Raw genomic sequence first — 21,186 nt, forward strand, 5'->3', positions numbered from 1 at the left:
TGCTATTTGATCAGGAACAGGACAGGTGTGAGGAGGAAGGTCTGTGGAACTGCCTGCAAACACTGAATTCATCATGCCTTTTCAGAGAGTGTAATGCCAACAGATGTTTCTGAGTCATAATAAAAGGTTAAATATTTTAATAAAAAAGACACATGTTGAAGGTGATTTGGGTTTCTGTTAAACTCCCCCATACCCACAATTTTTCCTCACATGCAAATGAACTGGAAGCTTATTAATGAGATGAGAGGTTGGAGCCTAATTAGCAGCAGGACTAGGGAAGCTATACTAGCTGATTCAGCAAACTAACTGGATAATTACTGTAGCTGGACTTTGGCAGCTTCTGGAAAAGCTTATTAATGGAGCTCTCAGAAATTGCTTTGATTATGGCCTCTCAACCTAAGGGCTTAATCTAGGCCATAGACATTTTATGGTTATTCTGTGCAGGGAATCAGTCTCTTCCATCATCGTTAGTGGGCAAGCAGAATACAAACCATCTCCTACTAGGTCAAAGCCTTATCGACTTGGAGACCTAAGGGAACTCCTGTGTCTATTGCTGACAATTTTTTGAGCCCAGTCTTTATTTGCTCCTCAGCTTAGAGATTCACCTGATGATACTTTTCACATCCATTGCTTATTTGAGACTAGGAGGCCTAGTATTTTAGATATTAATTTTTAATTTAAAAAACACACAGGAGTTCCCATCATGGTGCAGTGGAAACGAATCCGACTAGGAACCATGAGGTTGTGGGTTTGATCCCTGGCCTTGCTCAGTGGGTTAAGGATCTGGTGTTGCCATGATCTGTGGTGGAGCTCGTAGACGTGGCTTGGATCTGGGATTGCTGAGGCTATTACATAGGCCAGCAGCTACAGCTCCGATTAGACCCCTAGCCTGCAAACCTCCATATGCCACAGGTGCAACCCTAAAAAGACAAAAGACAAAAAAACCAAACAAACACACAACATATATGGTATTTAGCATGGCAGACAATTCTAAATGATTTACCCCTACGATACCTCATTTAATCTTCACAACAACTCTATAAGGGACATTTTACTACTATCTCCCTTTTATAGACAAGGAAACTGAAGCACAATATAATTTACCTAAAGTCACAGTCAGTAAGGAACAGGACCGGTATACAAACTCAAGTTTGACTTCTGCATCCAGAGTCTTAGCCACGTCCCTTTGATGTTTGCATAGCTTGACATGGGGAAAGTGAAGAGGAAAAATTGAGTAAGACAAAGCAACAGCTTTCCAAACTAAGGCTGGCTCTCCAAAATTCTGGTTATAAAAACTGAACATTAATTCTATTTTGCTAGAAGTAATCAATGCTAGTCAACTTTTCCTAGATCTTGAACCTACATATCCAACGACTGAATCATGGGAAATACAGAGGACAGGAGAACATGTGAAAGGAAACCATGGAAGTGCAATAGGCAAAACCTAGTCTATGGGAAGCCCTACAGGATGAGTCACCCAGATTCTTCACCAAATAAATTACAAGGGAAAAAGAAAGGACAAGTGAATCCATAGGCGAAAATTAATTTGAGGCATTTTAACTAACATTGTATACACTTTCTTTGGATCTTAATTTAAATACAATGTAAAAATTAATACAATTGACATAAAATTGATAAAACTGGAAGTTGGGACATTGGTTATCAGGTGGTATTAAGAAATTATCATTAATATGCTAGCTATGAATATACTATATGTTATTTTGGGGGTTCATATATCTTATTCTAAGAGTTATATACTCAAATATTTATGGATGAGATAATATGATGTCTGGAATTTGCTTCAAAAAATATGAGGTTGGGGTACTGAGAAAGTGTGTAGGTAAGATAAGATTTGCCATGAGTTGATAACGGGTAAAGTTGGACAATACAATAGAGTTTATTATACTATTCTGTGCAAAGAATTGAAAGTGTTTAGAGTAGTTGTTTTAAAGAATTTTATCTTGTCTCTAACCTGAGTTTTTTTCCTTCATAAAGCTAAAGGGAACTACTTTAAATAATATGGAATGAAATGACATAGCAAAAACTGAAGGTTAAGTAAAATTTTGTTTTGATTTGAATACACAACTAGTTTCAACCATAGTAATGGCATCTGGATACAAGAGAGAAACCTGCTTGTTTATACCCCAGGACAGAAATTATGGTATTTGTTTATACCCACACGGAACAAATCTGACACTGCGAGAAACCACAGACTTGCTTACCAGCATCATTGGCAGAAACCCCTGCCTCAGTGGGGTGTGCGCATCCAGATTCTTGGATGTTCATCAAGACCAGATTGAGTCTTTAGGGTTTCACCCATCACCAAGCAGAAGGATGTTTCATTGCTTTTCTCCATCACATATGTCACTGAAGAATAGGATTTCCTAGTTAAAATATTACCCTTAGGTACCTGTCACAGGAGTACACCTCATTTACTTAAGGCCAAAGAGTGGATCAGTCTCAGAATTACAACGTTTCCCCTTCCAACAAAGGAATGCCAGTCTTCCATGTCTCGTTGGTTCTCGGCATGCAATATCGCTTTGGAAGCCTATACATCTCTTTGGCATGTTTCTGCATAGTCACTGAACCTCTTGACCAGCTTTGAGCTCAAAATCTTTGCTTGGATGGGACCGTGCAATACAGCCCAGCGGGCGATCGTTCTGTAAATGGAGCTGTTCTCAGAATCCTGAAGGAGAGTAAATACCACAGAAAGAGGCTTAAATTTCTTTTTGTCTTTCTCAATGTCATTCTTGCTCTAGTCAGAATATGACAGTGACATTGAATCCTAGATCTGAATTAGAATCACTTGTGGAATTTGCAAATATACTGAGGCACAGGCCCCACCTCTAGGCACTCTTATTATGTTACTAAATGTCTGCCGACATTAGTATTTTTTTTTTTAATTTTCCAGATGATCCCAATGCTCAGTAAAGGCTGAGTATCCCTGACTAAGCCTTAAGTCACATCAATGACAACGTGAAACTCTGAACAGGGTGCTTGAATGTTTTATCATCACATACCTACTCAAGAAGTTGCTGGGAAAACAAGAGAAGCTTTAAAAAATATCAAATATTTCATCCAAACTAAACTCAATCAATATTTTCCACTTTTATGTCCTTTGATTACTTCAACAGGCAAAAAGCTCTGTGCTCCAGCTCTTCCATTCACTTTTGTATTTTGCTGCCTAACTCTAGAATTCATGGAAGGTGTTGACAAGTGTAGACAGAGCACAGAAATGGGAGTTAAGGCAGATAGGTTCTGGCCCTAGCTTGGCCATTATCTTGTTAGCCTGTCTGAACTAGAATGTCTCTTTAGTCACCCTTTCTCTACTGGAAGCATGGCTACAGTCACCCTGCAACAGTGGGGATGATGTCACCTCAAAGAATGATTGACCTGTACTATTTGCTCTGTTTTGGTGTGTTCCTTCCTCCAGTTTCATCCCATTGCCTTAAACCTCATCTCAGTTTTGTTTTTTGTCCTTTTTTTTTTTTTTTTTTTTTTTTTTTTTTTACACATGGTCCCTTTGGACTTCTGTTTAATTGAGTTCCATTCTTGGTTTTGCTCCATCATTCAGCTCCAAATCCAAAAGTCACTGTCTGCCCTGTGAAAATGGGAGTTGGGCCCTTTAAATATTTCTCCTTTTTGGCTGCCACAGGCAAAGCTTTGTTATTAGAAGAGGTCAGAAGGACATTGGCAGAGGATGAAGCTTTTCTACTAGTTCTTATGCTTTCTTGGCAATGGCTTGCAGTAGATGTAGCTTTCTCAGTGCCTAACTTCTGCAATGCAATTGCCTTCCCCAAGGCCAGGTTTCTGCAGCATGCACAGTTTGGCCAGCACCTAGCTTTCTGCAGTGTGCATGGCTTCCCCAGTGCGCAGAGCCTACAGCACAGGCAGCTTTTCCAACCCCTGACTCCTATATCATGGACAGATTGCTCTGAGCCTGGCTTCTGCTGCCAATGCCCTCTCCAGAATCCAGCCTCTTCAGCATGCCAGTTGCCACTTGCCCCAGCACCCCTCAAGCATCTTTGTAAAGGGGCAGATTGCCAAGGCACCTCCCCATTGTAAGCTTCCCTGCCTGATCCTTTGTGGGATGTTTTAGCAAGTGCTGAGATGCAGGACCTCCCTGTTAACAGCTTCCCCTGGCATCCTAGAGATCAGGTTCTTAGCAAAGTCTACCTACTTGATACTTCCATGAATTCTTCATTATCAAATACCCTCTCTAGATCCCTGCTCTGGGGGAGGTGAGAAAGGGGTCTTTCCTGAGCAGTCCATCTCATCCTAGTGGAAGTGGCTGTTTCTTTTATTTGCTCTCCAATATTGTTTAGAGAGCTCTTTGCTTCTTACTAGCCAAATTCCTGTCATAGTTCATAATTCCTCATATTAAATTTTCCTAATAAAAATTTTAAAATAAATTTAAAATAGATAAATAAATAAATTTTCTCATTCAACTTATTGTGTGATATCTATCTCCTGGTTGAATTCTGACTGATCCAAATACTCAATTTATATTAGGTAAGCTCTAGACTGAAGAGGTTGGCCTACAAAATCTCTTGTGTTTCTCTTCTATTTCCTAGACTTAAAAAAAATTTATGGAGTTCCTGTCATGCCTCAGTGGTAATGAACCCAACTAGTATTCATGAAGATGCAGGTTTGATCTCTGGCCTGGCTCAGTGGGTTAAGGATCCAGCATTGCTGTGAGTTGTGGTGTACATTTCAGATGCAGCTTGGACCCCACGTCACTGCGGCTGTGGTGTAGGCTGGCAGTTGCAGCTCCAGTTCGACCCCTAGCCTGGGAACTTACATATGCTGCAGGTGCAGGCCTAAAGAGACAAAAAAAATTATATTCTGTACTTGTGTTGCTTTTTACAATAAAAAGTATAATGCATCAATCATGAATTAATACCTGAGGACACGACAACAATAAAGACCCTAACATATGATCTGTATCCATATTAACACATGGCCAGACCCAGGCCTGGAAACAGTCCTTCAGAAATCCACACCTCCTGTCTTAAAACCTTTCTTCTTCCCTAACATACCCTCCTATCAGGGCTTCTGAGGTTTTGTTAGATAAGTGATTCTATCAAGAAGGTGTTTTTCTTTTCTGGAACGTTCCTCCATGTGATTTCATGGAATAAGTGTATTTGTTCAGAGATGAGATTTCTTTATTTTTTTAAATTACTTAATGAATTTTATTACATTTATAGGTGTACAGCAATCATCACATCCAAATTTTTCAGCATTTCCAATTTCTTATCACCGGAAAACAAAACATTTTTAGGACCTCAGAAAAATTCAGTAGAAAACTGTCTACATTTGTGGTTGCTAGAAAAACAGTAAAGTTTGGATAACAAATGTCAAAATGGTAATTGTGCTACCAAGCTTGTAGTCACTTCAATTTCCTGCCAATGGGATATTGTTGAGAAATTTGACAAAACTAAAAGCAGCCCCTTTCGCAACGAGTCACTGGTAATCGGTGCCTTTGAAAAGACTGAAGGGGACTTACTGATTTGAGGTTACTTTCTTAATTTGCATTTTTAATTAGATGGGATCTCAAAGGGTTTCTGAGGTTACCCCCACCCTGTTTTGGGGTGTTTGTGGGGGTTTTTTGTCTTTTGCTTTGCCTTTTTTGGATTGTTGTTCTGCAATTAGGATTTATAACAAATGAGTTGCTGGCATGTAAATGTCAACTCTGGGGTAAAATATTGTGGCTGAAGAAATGAGAAAGATTTTTACTCTTACTTTTTAAAAGAAAGCACTGGGGTTCCTGTCATGGCTCAGTGGCCAGTAACCCCAACTAGTATCCATGAGAATGTGGGTTCTGGGTTCGACCCACGGCCTTGCTCAGTGGGTTAAGGATCTGGCTTCACCCTGAGCTGTGGTGTAGATCGCAGATGTGGCTTGGATCCCACGTTGCTGTGGTTGTGGCATAGGCTGGCAACTGTAGTTTCAATTCGACCCCTAGCCTGGGAATCTCCATATGCCGCAGACATAATAAGACAAAAGACCAAAAATAAATAAATAAATTAATTAATTAATAAAAGTAAGACAAAAGACCCAAAAAAATAAAAAATAAAAGCACTTTTCCCAAGGTTAGTACAGTCCTTTGATGAGAGAATCAGATGGGCTGGAAGAAGGGATGTTTGGATTTGACTCTGGTTAAAGTTCTTCCTATAAACTGTTTTTTCTGTGTATATTCGAGCTCTTTCTGAAACACAGTATGCAACTCCCAGTTCAGAGAACATTTCCTTCTTATTCGAAAGCCTGGGAAGAATCACCAACTGGACAAAGTTGACAATCCAGAAGAAGGGAGCCGGACTCAGTAATTCTTCAAAGAGCCTTTTGACCAAATGGTGTGCATCTGCTCAAATCTTGTTTCATTAAATGACTGTAGGAAAATAACCACGGGGCCAATAGTTAACAGCCCAAACCAGTGGACTGTAATTGCTTATAGCCAAATCATTTTATCCAAGCTCCCAACTTCACTTATTTGTTCATGTTTACAAGCCCATGTTTTATGTCTGGTGCCAGGAGATAGTGATGAAGAGGTCTGGTTGACCCTGCTCTCCCAGTCTCGGAAAGGCACAGTTGGACCTGCAAGAACAGAGTAAATGTGCTATGGACCCAGGCAAAGCAGGAATATGTCTGCCATTCCAGGCAGATTATCTAAGTTATTTTGAAAGCCTTCCAAAGAAGAGGAATCTGTAAACTCTCATGACAACCTGTCCAGCCCACTGCCAGGAACCACTTCCTCATATCTAGCTTAAGCCTCTCACTCTATGGTTAAGCCATTACTCTCTGGTTCTGTTCTCAGCTGAGAGAGAAAACAGCTGCTCCCCGTCCTGCTTAGGTGAGCCTTTTATAGACTTTAAGACGGTGTCTGCCTTCTGTCTCTTTGTGACAGGAAAGAAACCGGGGCTGCCAACGAAGATAACAATAATAATTTTCACTTGGAGATGGAATTATTATTGCTATGGTTACTAGTAAAATTTTTTCCAAAGGGAAAAAGGCATTTATTCAGCACTATGCTGCTGAGAAGAACAAAGTGCTAAGAAGCCCTCCCTGGTTTGTCTGTTTTGTTGATTACTCAGAAACATTCAACGGGAATGGGTCATAATGCATCCTGCTGCCATTTGGACTCTGGTGGAGAAGTGATGAAAACCAGTCCTTCCCTCAATTTCTGAGCTGCATGAGTTCAATGCTTAAACCAAATAGAATCTCCCAGTTTGTTAAATCAGAGACATTTCAGGAGGGAGCTTTGAAGGAAGAAACAAGTAAAGTGTGGTTTAGGAGTTATGATTGTCATTAAGAGAAAAGAAATCTAGTAACTTTTTTTTTTTTTTTTCGTTGTGAAGAAGACCCTGAAAAGTCACAAACTGGTCAGGACAGGTGTAGGAGTGTAGGAGTGATGAGTTGCCCAGGTCTTGGGAGTTGAAGAATGCCCATCATAACTAACTGCCTTTCCAAAAACATGCCCCCTAATGGCCTTCCAAGGGACTGCCATTCTCCCATTTTTCATTTCTGTATTTTGAGATAGAAAAGTTCCAAATTCAAGTAAAATGTCTCTTGGACAAGACATGCATCTAATCATGATCAGTTCTTAACTACTGGGCTCAGATTTTTTTGTGAGGTTAGTTCTAGCCAAGAGCAGAGCTTTGAGAGAATGGATTCAGTAGGAATGCATGCTGTCCAGGCTGAAGGATGGGGTAAGAAGGAACCTGGGAGAACGCCATTGGGTCCTTGGCTTCAGGATGGAGATTCTGGTGAGGAGGTGAACATGGAAGGCCACTGGATGCAAACTTACTGATTTCGCAGTATGTGTCTTTTTCTTTATATACACAGACCACATGTAAGCCAATACCTGTTTTTCAGCAAACCAAATTCAAATCAATAAATAGAATGTCGCTTGTGAATATTTTTTGCAATTATTAAAATATACTCCTATCATTTATTTGTTCACTTGTGTTCTTAAAAAAAATGATTTGTGGGAGTTCCTGCTGTGGCTCAACAGTAATGAACCCAACTAGTATTCGTGAGGATGTGGGTTCGATCCTTGGCCTTGCTCATTGGGTTAAGGATCTGGCATTGCCATGAGTTGTGGTGTAGGTCGCAGACTTGGCTCAGATCCTCTGTTGCTGTGGCTGTGGTGTAGGCTGGCAGCTGCAGCTCCAGTTGGACCCCTAGCCTGGGAAAAACCATATGCCACAGATGCAGCCCTAAATAAACAAACAAAAAAAAATAGTTTGTGGGGGCTTAAGCAGTTAAAAGTTAATATAAAATACACTAGTAAAGAATTAAAAAGAAAGTCTAGATGTGGAGAAGAAAGAATTACCATTAAACAGGGGTTTTTTAAGCTTTTTTCTTCTTTTTTTATATATAATGATTTTTGTTTTTTCCATTATAGCTGGTTTACAGTGTTCTGTCAGTTTTCTACTGTACAGCATGGTGACTCAGTCACACATATATGTATAGATTCTTTTTTCTTGCATCATCATGCTCCATCATAGGTGGCTAGATATAGTTCCCAGTGCTACACAGCAGGATCTCATTGCTAATCCATTCCAAAGGCAATAGTTTGCATCTATTAACCCCAAGCTACCAATGCATCCCACTCTCTCCCCCTCCCCCTTGGCAACCACATGTCTGTTCTCCATGTCCATGATTTTCTTTTCTGCAGAAAGTTTCATTTGTGCTATATGTTAGATTCCAGATATATGTGATATCATATGGTATTTGTCTTTCTCTTTCTGACTTACTTCACTCAGTATGAGAGTCTCTAGTTCCATCCATGTTGCTGCAAATGGCATTATTTTGTTGTTGTTTTTTTATGGCTAAGTCATATTCCACCGTGTATATATACACCACATATTCCTAATCCAATCATCTGTCAGTGGACATTTGGGTTGTTTCCATGTCTTGGCTATTGTGAATAATGCTGCAATGAACATGTGGGTGCATGTGTCTTTTTCAAGGAAAGTTTTATCCAGATAGATGCCTAAGAGTGGAATTGCTGGGTCATATGGTATTTTTTAGCTTTTATTTTGACAATTTTTAAAAATCTTCCTTGAAATATTCCATACAATTAGAAAAGTATACATAAACCAGGGGTAGATGAATTTTTATAAATTGACTACATCCTGTAACTTGCACCCAGATCAACAAACAGGACATTGCTAGAACCTCAGAAAATCTTCTGCTGTTTGCTTCCATTTACTAGCTCACCCCAGGTTTAACCACTGTCCTGGCTTCCAACAGAAGAAGTAATGTCTCCATTTTACTTTATGTAACTGGTATCATATTGTATATAATAATTTTTTGAGGGGCAGTCTAGCCTTTTGGCTCTTAGTATTACAATATATTGACTCTCTCATTATATGGTGAGAATCATCAGTATTTTTATATATAGTTATACATTATTTATTCTCACTGCTGATTAACATTTCATTGTGTGGATAATAACAAAATATGTATCACTCCATTGAGTGTGTGGCCCAGAGAAGCAGAGGAGAATGGCCTGCAGAAATCCAGAGGAAAGAAGCAGAGGAACAGACAAGAAGGGGAAAGAGACAAAGAGCAATGGCCAGGTGGCTTTCCAGTTCCTGGGTCCAGCATTTCCCAGAGGTTCTGCAGTCCTGGGTTCTATGAGACACCCCTGTAACTCATAACAAATTCCCCTTCTCTGCATAAACTAGCTCTACCTAGCTTTTGTCATATGTCACCTAAAGAACATTAACAAATCCACAAAGGCAGAAACCTGAATCTATCTGTTAGGAGAAAGCATTACTGGCACATTCTCATCACAGAGATAATATATCCATTAGAGTTAGATATTGCTACACAGAACAGACAAACAAAATAACTTTAGCTAAGATAAGATAGAATTTTATTTCTTGAATAAGTAAGTTTAGAGGCAGGTAGTTTGGGGCTGACATGACAGTACTTCAGTTATCAAGAAATCTTCATCTTTCTTCTTTGCCACACTTGACTCAAAAGTTTTCAAAGATTGCCTCATGGTTCAATTTGTCTGCTGAAGCTCCAGCCTTCACATTCAAGTTAGAGGTCTAGAGAAGGAGGAAAGACAGAAGGGCAGAAAGGCGTTCCCAGGTGATGTCTCATTTATGGTGCTTTCATAGAATTTTCCTAGAACAACTCCCATTTACCTTTCATTGGCCAGAATTTAGTTAACTGGCCACACCTATATGGTAGAGGGTACTGAAAAAATGTTTTTTACCTGGCGTATTGCTAGCTCTTAGAAAGAGATCCCTTAGCAAGAGGCATGAGAAAATGAAGGATGGGTAAAGAACTAATAGTCTCTGTACGTCACATAGTGCATTTATGTATATCCACCACAAGAATATATCTAAAAGCACATGAATATGGTCTAGTTGGCTGAACTGATGGTCAATCAGAAGTTCCCACACCAAGAGCAATTAAGGAGGGAGAGGCGGAGAGACCACTGGATTATAGCCACTGTCCCTCTGGAAGGGGATGAGGGAAGGCACAGAAATGGAGTGATAAAAATTTGCTCCCTTTGTTCACAAACCAGCAGTTGTTTTAAAGGGGCTTAAATTTCCCATCAGCATTATAAATTTCCTTTGAGATATCTACACAGAACCAATATCTCTCCTGCTTCCTCCTGTAGAAATGATGTGTATTGTTTCCCCCCAGGAAGCATGCAAAATGGGTTAGTTGGCAAACAGCTAAAGTCAGTTCTCTGGAGGCTCTTTTCATCTTAGACAGATGCAATGTCTCTATGAGACAATCTGTAGAGTAAATGCAACCTTTCCCAATTGAGCAAGAAGTCCAAGATCTGGAAGGGCCTCCAGAGCCCACCTGTGAGCTAACCAGAAGCACAGAGGTGAAAAGAGCATAGGGAATTTGGAAGAAGATTAGCAAAGAGTTGGGAAAGAGGGCCACACTCTCAAAAATGACTGTCATATTTTTTTAATGTCAGATCCTTGCCTGCAAACTGCCGGTAATAAAAAGAAGATACCAGCTCACCTTGGGACGTGCAGATACTTTGGAATTTATGAGAAAGGACATCTGTGGAGCATGAAAAAAAAAATGCATTAAAGGCAGGCAACAAGATTTGCTTTGGGATGCTCTTAGGAATGGGAATTGAGATTTTACCTGGGTCGCAGTGGGGGGCTTCCTATGTTTTTTTCCAGTCTCATCCCAACCCCACCACTGCTATGTATTCACCTTGCAAAGCATTTAGGCCTAGGGGACTAGTGCAGACTGTTGTCTGCACCCTCCTGGAGAAAGGTACTGTTTTCTAATTCACCCAAGATACCCTTTAAACACTAAGATGCTCTTCGGGGTGGTCTGTGTCACCCATTAGGGACATATGGCTTATCTGTGGCATTGCTTTTATTACCAGATTTAAGACGCAATGTGCTTTTCCTTTTATCACAACTCTTGCCATTTCATTGTTTTCCAGAGGCTATGGCGTTTGAACCTTATTTGTGAAATATGCATAATCTTAATTACATTTCAAGAAAAACTTAGGACTTCTCAGAAGCAGACACAGATTTTGGAAAAGAAAAGTAGTTGCAAGTTTATCTTCTTACAAAAAGTCAAAACTCAACATAATGTCTAAAATCATGGACTCTAGGGTCAGAACCCATGGATTTTGAATCCTAAACAACACATTCAACTGCCATGTGCCTTTGGACAAGATTTATGGCTTCTCTGTCTCAGACAGTAATGTTAATATAAGGATCCAAAGCAAAACTCTTAAAACAATGACTAACTCCTATTAATATTAGCTACTATTGGGAATTCCCACTGTGGTGCAGGGGAAACGAATCCAACTAGTATCCATGAGGTTGCGGGTTCAATCCCTGGCTCCATTCAGTTGGGTTGGGGATCTGAGTTGCTGTGAGCTGTCATATAGGTTGCAGACATGGCTTGGATCTTGCATTGCTGTGGCTATGGCGTAGGCCATCAGCTGTATCTCTGATTCTACCCCTGGCCTGGGAACTTCCATGTGCCACAGGTGCGGCCCTAAAAAAAAACAAAGAAATATATATATATATGGTATTATCATTAATTATCAGCAAATCATTTGCTACTCAACAAGACATCTTTTTCAATATTCTCTCTGATTTGAAGGAAGCTAATACTGAACAGATCAAGGAGACCTCTTTTTTCAACTTATTTGTACAGCTATACAAGTTTAACCAACATATTCCTTACATACTATTAAGAATTCTTGGGTGAAACGTCCTGCCTGGGTATTTTGTTTTTTGCCGCACCTGCAACATCTGGAAGTTCCCAGACCAGGGATAAAACCCGAGCTACAGCAGTGACAGTGCTGAATCCTTAACTGTGAGGCTGCTAGGGAACTCCTGAGATAATCTGTTTTTGATAAGTACCACACTACTTATTTGAGAAGATGTGGAGCTAAATCTTTATTTAAGAGATTGTAACAGTACTCTCAGTTGAAAGTTTGTGTCTCCCCAAACTTCATATATTAAAGTCTAAGTTCCATTTGTAATATTAAGTTGAGAGTTTGGGAGGCGGTAAGACCATGAGGGTGGAGCTCTTGTGAATGGGATTCATGCTCTTACTAAAGAGGCGCCAGGTATTTCCCTTGTCCCTCCTGCCACGTGCAGTCACAGTGAGTGAGAAGACAGCCATCTGTGCACCAACAAGTGGGATTTCACCAGACCTTGACTCTGCTGGCATCTTGATCTTGAACTTCCCAGGCTCCAGACTGTAAGAAATAAATGTTTGATAAGTTTAAGCCACCCAGTCTATGGTATTTTTGTTAGACTAAGATAAACCATTACCTTTATGTGCCTGTCAGTTTCTCTCAGCCTTGTCCATCTCTGGGATCCTTAGCTGTGGCAGTGGCCTCACTGACTTCATGCCGTACAAGTCAAAGCACCCTTCTCATGCTTACTCATGCCCACACTGCTCCATACTGCTCCCTTCCACCTGCCTAAGGACTGCTCTGCTGCTGCTCAAGCATAAGCCAGAAAGAGCAGGGGAGTTAACTTTCCAATAAGATGAACCTTCAACTAACAGGAGAAGGGCTAGGAGAGGGATTCCTCTCCCTTCTTTCACCTGGGTGAAGTATCCTGAGAGGCATCTATTCATATGATGCCTCAGGAGATGGTCCCCAGAGGTCTAGCCATCAGCCACCCTTGACACCAAGAACAGGATGGCTTGGAAACATACCCTAAATTGTTTCTTCTTCTCTGCCTCTTTCCTCCCAGTTCCCCTCACTTTGGCTTCCCACGGATTGCACTCCTAATAAAGTAGTAGCCCCAAGGCTTTTGCCTCAGACTCTACTTTCTGGGGAGCCCAGGTACAACAAAATCTATTTTTAATTTTAATTAAGATTGGCTTATTTTAAAACTATAGTGATTCATTTTGCATATTTTCATATTAGAAGCTCCCATCTCATGTGATTCATTGATTCTTTAGAGAAGTTTGAATCTCAATACCAACAGATCTTATCCTTGAAAATTTAATTATTCAGATATTGTTTGAAATACTTTTTTTCTCTGTAGAATCTGAAGAAATTGAGGTTAGCTATGGAGCCACATCTGCTTGAGATAACACAGACTGAGGATCTCAGAATTGTCATCTCTAGTCTTGCCTAAGAGCTGTCATCCCTAGCCCCACCTAAAATTCCAAACACACCTTCAAGGGGACTTGTCATGAAGACCACTCTCCCCACTTAACTGTTTCAAATCGCCCTCTGTAAATGATGTTAGGTATTCCCACTTCCTTTACATCCCTTATTTCAATAGGGTAACTTACATTTCTTTAACCTCTCTGCAATGCATTAGTCTGCCCCCGACTCCCACTCCTTGCAATGATTTCCAGGACTTCCCCAATCTACTGCCACATAATGCCTTTAGTATTTACGTGCTCTTATTTGTACATACCAAGTGTGACATGTGAAGTGATTTGATATGAATATGACTCAGGTGTATTGGGGCTCCCTGAATAAACCTTAGCTCAATATTATTCACCAGGAAGCTATTTATTATTGAATTATGTTTATGATTGTATGGCTTATGACAAAATAACATCTACTAAAAGACTCAGCGTGTTTCAACAACTCTTTACTTTACTCTCTTTCTTCCCTGCTGACTTAAACCCTTTCCCCATTTTTCCTCTTATTGAGTGGTTAATTCTCGAGAAAGCAAGCATCCCTATTTCTGCTCTCTCTGGACTTGTTCTTCCTTTCTTTTCATGATGGGCATAAATTTGTGATGTGGGAGAATTGTTAACCTAATTATGAACCTTTGAAATCTGAACCTACCATCTTCCGTGGTAAATTGTCCAACCACCTCCCTCCCTCTTGACTCAGCCAGTGGTAAGTTGTTCTTCACTCATCATCCAGAATATAGAACCGTAAGGAAAAAGGAAAAAAATTCAAAGTTTGACTTTTGTTCTTATAAGCAGACCTTGGACCAAATGTTCGGGTCTTTAAAATGCATATGCTGAAATCCTAATTCCCAAAGGTGATGGTATTAGGAGATGGGGCTTTTGGGAGGTACTTAGGCCATAAGAGCAGGTCCCTGATGTATGGGATTAACTCCCTAATAAAAGAGACCCCAGTGAGCTCCCTGTCCCTTCTGCCATGTGAGGACACAGTGAAAGGTACCATTTATGAGCCAGAAAATGGGCTCTCACCAGACACTGAATCTACCAGTCCTCTGGTCTTGCATTCCAAGCCTCCAGACCGGGATAAATTTCTGTTGTTTATAAGCCACCCAGTCTATAGTAGTTGGCTAAGCAGCCTGAATGAACTAAGACACACTTTTCAAACTTAGCACTTTGGGGGGAAAAAAGGAAAGAGGTAGGGCCCTTTGAGTTCCAGAAACTTGGCTTTGATAAGTACGGTCCTTAAGGATATAGGTAATAAAAATTATGTCTTATAGATTGACTGGGAAGAAGACATACAAAGCCTATTTGATGTTGTGTGGGAGAAGACCTCATTTCCCTGGGAAGGCATAGGACAGTCAGAGAGGAGAAGGATAAAATTAGGTATTGTTATGGGTCCCTAAGAAGGGGCTCTGCATCCCATTTCTCCCTACTCCACTTCCCGGATTTAAAGTCACACACACCCCTGAGAAGTTTTCTGGAATCAGCCTCCTAGTGATGGGAGCGGATCTTCTCCAAGCAGAGATGCTGCACTCACTTCCTCAGTGTTCTCATAATCCCACAGTAGTTCTGGAAAATAACTCTGGTGGATGCCCCTTGAGAGGGGCTTTGTCATCACTGAGAGAGTCACAGTGCTGAAGAAGCCTTGTCGTTGAGTTCTGAAGAGGCCATGGTGTGACTTCTACAGTCTATTGATCTAGATCTTCCATGGATGCCAGAGGAGATTATGGATATTGTGGATGAGGTGGGCAGCCTGAGAAGTCATGGCCACTATGTGTGTTAATTGGGATTATTCCATGGGAGGATGCTTCAAAGGCTCACAATGGGGTGGCACTTACCTGCTAGGTGCCCAAGGTAGTCATTCGCACTGAATACTGGGGCTACAGCAGACTTCCCGTGGAAGATGGAGGCCAGATCCTTTTTCCTTAGTTCCTTGCAATCCCCTCCACCATGGAGTGTGACACCCATACCTTCCATTTAGAAATTGGTGGGAAAGTCACTGGCCTCAGAAAATTTAGAAGCTCAGGTTTAGCTGTTCACCTTTCTTTTGCTAGAGGACTTTGTGCTGTCCCTTCGCAATGTTTTTCTTCAGCTTATTCTTTTGCAAGAGGAGAGACAAATATTTGCATACTATTTATAGAAAGATGAAAATGCCCTAGATGAACATATGGGCTGTAATGGACTTTGAGTTCTTTGGAAAAAGCTGCTGAACAAGGACAATATACTTTTTTAAAAAACTGACCATTCTACAAAGAGTCAGTTATTTAGCACCCCTGTGTCTTTTCCTTTTTTTTTTTTTTTTCTTTCTGTACAAGATGTCATGTTTTTGCAAGGCTTCCAGTGAACAGGAGGGCTCATCAATTTCAACCTAAAGCTATTAAAATGTTACTTTGTTAGCAATAATTAAGGTGTGCAGCCTGGCTCCCTATAGATCTCACAAAGAGTCAGGGTCATATTTTTCTTCTATTGCACCTCGGGAATCTTAAATTGTCAAGTAGCCAGGGAGGTGAGATAAGTTGAGGGCTGGGCAGGAAAGGAGAGCAAGAAGGAGATGCTTCCCTGACTTATAACAAGAGAAATCACAAATGAACATTTTTCTATGAAACAATCCCCCCATAAGAGTTTTCAAAAATATTTTCTCTTAGATTTTAATCTGTTGAAATGTTTCAAGCAAAATTTTATCCAATTTAAAACATTTTAAAATTAGATTTGTAGGAGTTTCCACTGTTGGGCAGTGGGTTAAGGAACAGTGTTGTTAGTTCCTTAGGACAGTGCATTAAGGATCCATCATTGCTGAAGCTGTGGTGTAGGTCACAGCTGCAGCTCAGATTTGATCTCTAGCCTGGGAACTTCCATATGCTGCAGGTGTAGCCAAAAATAATGATAATTAAGATAAAATAAAAAAAGATTTGTAGCGTCATCAGAGGCTCTCGCTAAAATTTCCCTTGACATTGGCCACTAAAATATCTGACAAGGTGTGGGTTCTACAGCATGGCAACAAGAAATTTCATGTCCTCTATGTCACATTTTTCTTCTTACTCCTGTCTTTCATTTTAAGCTTGTTTCCTTCCTCAGAATGTATCTTTAGCTGCACAAGAAAACTTTGCTTGCTTGCTCTTTTTATTCCATGCCCTTGTGCAACCCACCCCACCCAAACTTCCAAGGCTCCAGCAAAATCATGGTCCCTAGGAAGTCAAAGAAGATTTCCTGAGGAAATACTTGGTTGCACCAAACTTGGAGGACATAGAATTTTGAAGAGAAGGCTCATGGAAGTTTGGAACTCAAGCAAGGGGAAATATTAGAAGCAAAGAAGACCAGAACTTTGAAGCCTGAAAAATAGAGGTAGCTGTACTACTGTACAAAGCAGATAAAGGGTGAAAATACTTTCTTTTAGTTCTGTTACTCATTCGTAAGGACTCATATGCCTAAGGATCATAGAATATTTACCACATTGTGCATTGAAGATATTTTTGATCATGAAATAGATTCAGAAGCCTGCTCTTATGAATCTATGGCCTGGAAGTTTGATGCAATGAAAAGAGCTGCATCTTAAGAGATGGGAGACATAGTGACTTTGACCTCAACATCTAAAATCCTCCTTTCCTCCATCTGTTAAATGGAGGCACTTCCTACCTTGGAGCATTGTTATGAGAATTAAATGAGATGATGCATGTGAAAGAGTATCATAGACCACAAAGTGCTATACCAATGTTATTTTTGTTAAGTTCTTTGGTAGATTGGATTCTTGGCCCCAATTCTTCATCATTCCTTGGATCCACACCCCTGTCATATGTCTTACTTTGGCAATAAATTGTGGACAGACAGTATATTAGTTGACAGTGCCTCACCTAAGCCTTAAGAGGTGTCACATATTCCTGCTCTCCTCTTGTGCCTTTGTCACTGTCATGAGAAGATGATATGCTGGCTAGCTGACTGGTCCAAGAAGGGTGAGAGATCTAACCTACTCAAACCATCAAAATCACCTGAAACCTGCTGTGTAGCACAGGGAAATCTACACAATATTCTGTGATAATCTATGTGGGCAAAGAATCTAAAAGAGAATGGATGTGTACATGTATAACTGAATCATTTGGGTATACAGCAAAAATTATCATAACCTTGTAAATTAACTATACTTTAATAAAACGTGAAAAAAAATTTTAAATCACCTAAAAATCTCATTAAGACACAGATTGCTGGAGAGTTCCTGTGTGGCTCAGTGGAAACAAATCTGACTAGTGTCCATGAGGACACAGGTTTGATCCCTGGCCTCGCTCAGTGGGTTAAGGATCTGGCATTGCCATAAGCCATGGTGTATGTCACAGACACAGCTTGGGATCTGGTGTTATTATGTCTGTGATGTAGGCCAGCAGCTACAGCTCTGATTCAACCCCTGGGCTGGGAACTTCCATATGCTTCAGGTGTGGCCCTTAAAAGCAAAAAAAAAAAAAAAAAAAAAAAAAAAAAAAAAAAAAAGACAGATTTCTGGGACCCACAGAGATTCTGATTGATTTGAGTAAGTCTGGGGTAGGTTCTGATAATTCGCATTTTTACTAAGTTCCCAATTGTTGCTGATGATGCTGGTTCTGTTATCTATGGCCCTTTGTTTCCTCCCCCCTCCCTTCCTCACTTCTTTCCTCCTTCCCTCCCCCTTCTTTCTACCTCCCTCTCTCCCTCCCTCCTTCCCTTCTTCCCTCCCTTCTTCCTGCTCTTCTCCTTTCCTCCCAGGGCGACCATCATCTCTGTATCACAGGTCACACTGTATTCTAAAACAGACCAGCAAGAACAATATCCTCCCATCAACGACTGGTGTGGCTGAATGTAAGTTTCACCTTCAAACATGCTTCTGAAGAATAGATGAGAGCATCCCCTGGAAGGTTGAAAGAGAGAGTAGAGAGATAAAGTAGGGAGAAGAATGGAGCTCTGGGAACCACTAGCTTAGAGCTGCCTAGCTGAGCCCAGCCTTATCAGCTACTCCAAGGCAGCCTGAGGATGCATGAGCAAAATAAATGCATATTGCTGAACACTGCTGAGATTTTGCAGCTGTGGCACACAGCGTTACACAGTCATAGCTGACCAATATACGTACTTGCTTAGAAAAGTTATAAAGTAAGGAATATATGATTGTCTTCTCAATAATGACTTAAAGTGAGGCAAGAAGGGGATCTTGCATTATGGGAGTGCACAACAGTTTTTAACATATGGTGTGATAGTAATTTTCTACAGGGAATGATCCCCCCAAACTTGATATTTCTCATGCTTTCCCTACTCTACTTGTTCCCTACTTTGCCTCTCTGCTTTCACACTAAACATCCCTAGACACTCACTAAGGCTTCTTCAGAAGCAGGTTTGAAGTTGAATTCTAAATTCAGCCACACCAGTCTCTGATGGAATAAACTTATTCCTATTGGTCTATTTCACGGCACAAAATGACCTGCGACACAAAGATGATATGCACAACGGAAGGAAGGGAGGAAGCGAAGGAGGGAAGGATAAAAAGAGGGAGGAAGGATGGACTTGCAGAGCCCCATGGCATCTGATGAAGCTGCACTTTTCAATGACCCACAGATTCAGTTTTTATAAACCTCCTCTAGTGTCTACGTAAAGGACAGGAGACCCAGTGGGACTGCATCAGCTCCTCTAGGCTCCATCCCATGTCTGAGGAAATTTATATGTAGTGTGTATGTGTCGCAGACAACCCCACCCCTGCCCCCCACCATCTGGACTGCAAGATCCTGGAAAGTAGAGATCTTTATTTTGTTCGCAGTACAATTTAAAATCACACAGTAGTGCCTGGCACATACCAGGAATTCAAAAAACATGTCTTAGGTTGAAAATTAATTGGAAATTCCCATTGTGGCTCAGTGGTAATAAGCCCAACTAGTTATCCATGAAAACACAGGTTCAATCCCTGGCCTCCCTCAGTAGGTTAAGGATCTGGCATTGCCCTGAGCTGTGGTGTTTAGGTCACAGATGTGGCTCGGATCCTGAGTTGCTGTGGCTCTGGTGTAAGCCCGCTCTGATTTGACCCCTAGCCTGGGAACTTCCATATGCCATAAGTACAGTCCTAAAAAGCAAGGAAAGAAAGAGAGAAAGAGAGAAAAAGAAAGAAAGAAAGAAAGAAAGAAAGAAAGAAAGAAAGAAAGAAAGAAAGAAAGAAAGAAAGAAAGAAAGAAAGAAAGGAAGGAAGGAAGGAAGGAAGGAAGGAAGGGAGAGAGAAAGAAAGAAAGAGGAAGGGAAGGGAGGGGAGGGGAGGGAAGAGAAGGAATGGAAAGGAAAGGAAAGGAAAGGAAAGGAAAGGAAAGGAAAGGAAAGGAAAGGAAAGGAAAGGAAAGGAAAGGAAAGGAAAGGAAAAGAAAAGAAAAAAGAAAAAAGAAAAGGAAAAAAGAGAGAAAGAAAATGAACTAAATTACCTTGAGGCCATGGACAATGTCTGGGAGCAGCAGGTGAACCTCCCCCCACCCCCCGCCATCCTCACCAAGTCTGTTCCCCACGATTTTGGTCACAGTGCTCTCAGTTCTCACGGCTGCCCTACCCCCATAATAGCTGCAAGGCTGATTATGACAGCGGCATATTCCACTTACCATATTCAATTACTTTTTTTCTCTTAAATCCCTTTTATTAACTTATTTTCCACTTGGCTTCATTTCCTTTAAGTCTTTACCCCCTCATTATTCCTTACCATAAAAACATGATCACTTAGCATTTCCAGAGTTTTTTGCTGTTTATAAGAGATTCTTGCTGTTTATAAAGGATTTGCTATTTATAAAGGATCTCCTTATAACAACACTGCAATGCGATGGCACAGGAATTTTACACTTATGGAAATTCAGGCACAGAGAAGCGGAGTAATTTTCTGGATGTCACACAGGTAGCAGGTGGTCAAGGTGAGACAAACAGCTGAGAGGAGCATTTATTTCTATAGTTTCGCGATGTCTGGAGTGTTTGGTTCCTTTCCGGGCCATTGTTAAGGCAGTGAGTTTGACAAAGCCTGTCTAGGTCTCTGAGGCTACGATGTGGCATGTGAACTGCTATGCTCCATCAGGGAGACAAAGCATTCTTGTGCTTCTAGAAGATTCCACAGCTTGCAAGTCACCTTCAAGCACACAGTCCCATTTGATAACAAAAGACTGGTTAAAACGATGGCTTTCTTGGCAGATTCCCTCCAGTTCTGTAAGGAAAAAAGCTCCCCAGATGTCACAGCAATAAATAATGCTACATCCACTCGACCACTTTCCAAGTCCAGTGAGCTGTAGCTGGAAAAAAGTGATGATTCTCTGGGTCCCTGACTGGGGTCTGGAAGTGAGATAATCGGCAATGGAACAAGAGTAAGAAGGAGCAAGAGGCAGCAAAAACGGGAAGTCTCCACACCACCGAGGCAAACGCTGACAGGAGTGTGTACAGTAAAATATTTTACTACGAAGCAGAATTACTCCAAAGACTGATGGACTTGCTCGCGAGACCCACTCACATTTATGAAGGTCATAAGTTACAGACGCCCAGCTCACTCACAGGAGCACAGCCATCACCTTTTATGGGTGAAACTTCCTGCAATATATT

General features: G+C 40.9%; 1 long non-coding RNA gene across 4 annotated transcripts; it reads right to left on the reverse strand.

The window, feature by feature from the left end:
- Positions 1-122: 122 nt before the first annotated feature.
- LOC146403922 (uncharacterized) lies at positions 123-15,696 on the reverse strand. 4 transcript variants are annotated; one of them, XR_014844995.1, is made up of 4 exons: positions 15,465-15,696; positions 12,573-12,718; positions 11,002-11,043; positions 123-2,686 (listed from the first exon to the last, which is right to left on the reverse strand). It is a non-coding gene; the product is annotated as an uncharacterized LOC146403922 (long non-coding RNA). The 4 variants fall into 4 exon arrangements; XR_014844994.1 differs by lacking the exon at positions 123-2,686 and adding an exon at positions 5,161-6,594; XR_014844993.1 differs by lacking the exon at positions 123-2,686 and adding an exon at positions 9,869-10,061.
- Positions 15,697-21,186: the final 5,490 nt, after the last annotated feature.

The sequence above is a fragment of the Sus scrofa genome, chromosome 4, assembly GCF_054392235.1.
Source record: "Sus scrofa isolate SSC_HxYL_T2T_F1_AM1 chromosome 4, Sscrofa_HxYL_maternal_Yorkshire_Landrace_v2.0, whole genome shotgun sequence".
Taxonomy (NCBI): domain Eukaryota; kingdom Metazoa; phylum Chordata; class Mammalia; order Artiodactyla; family Suidae; genus Sus; species Sus scrofa.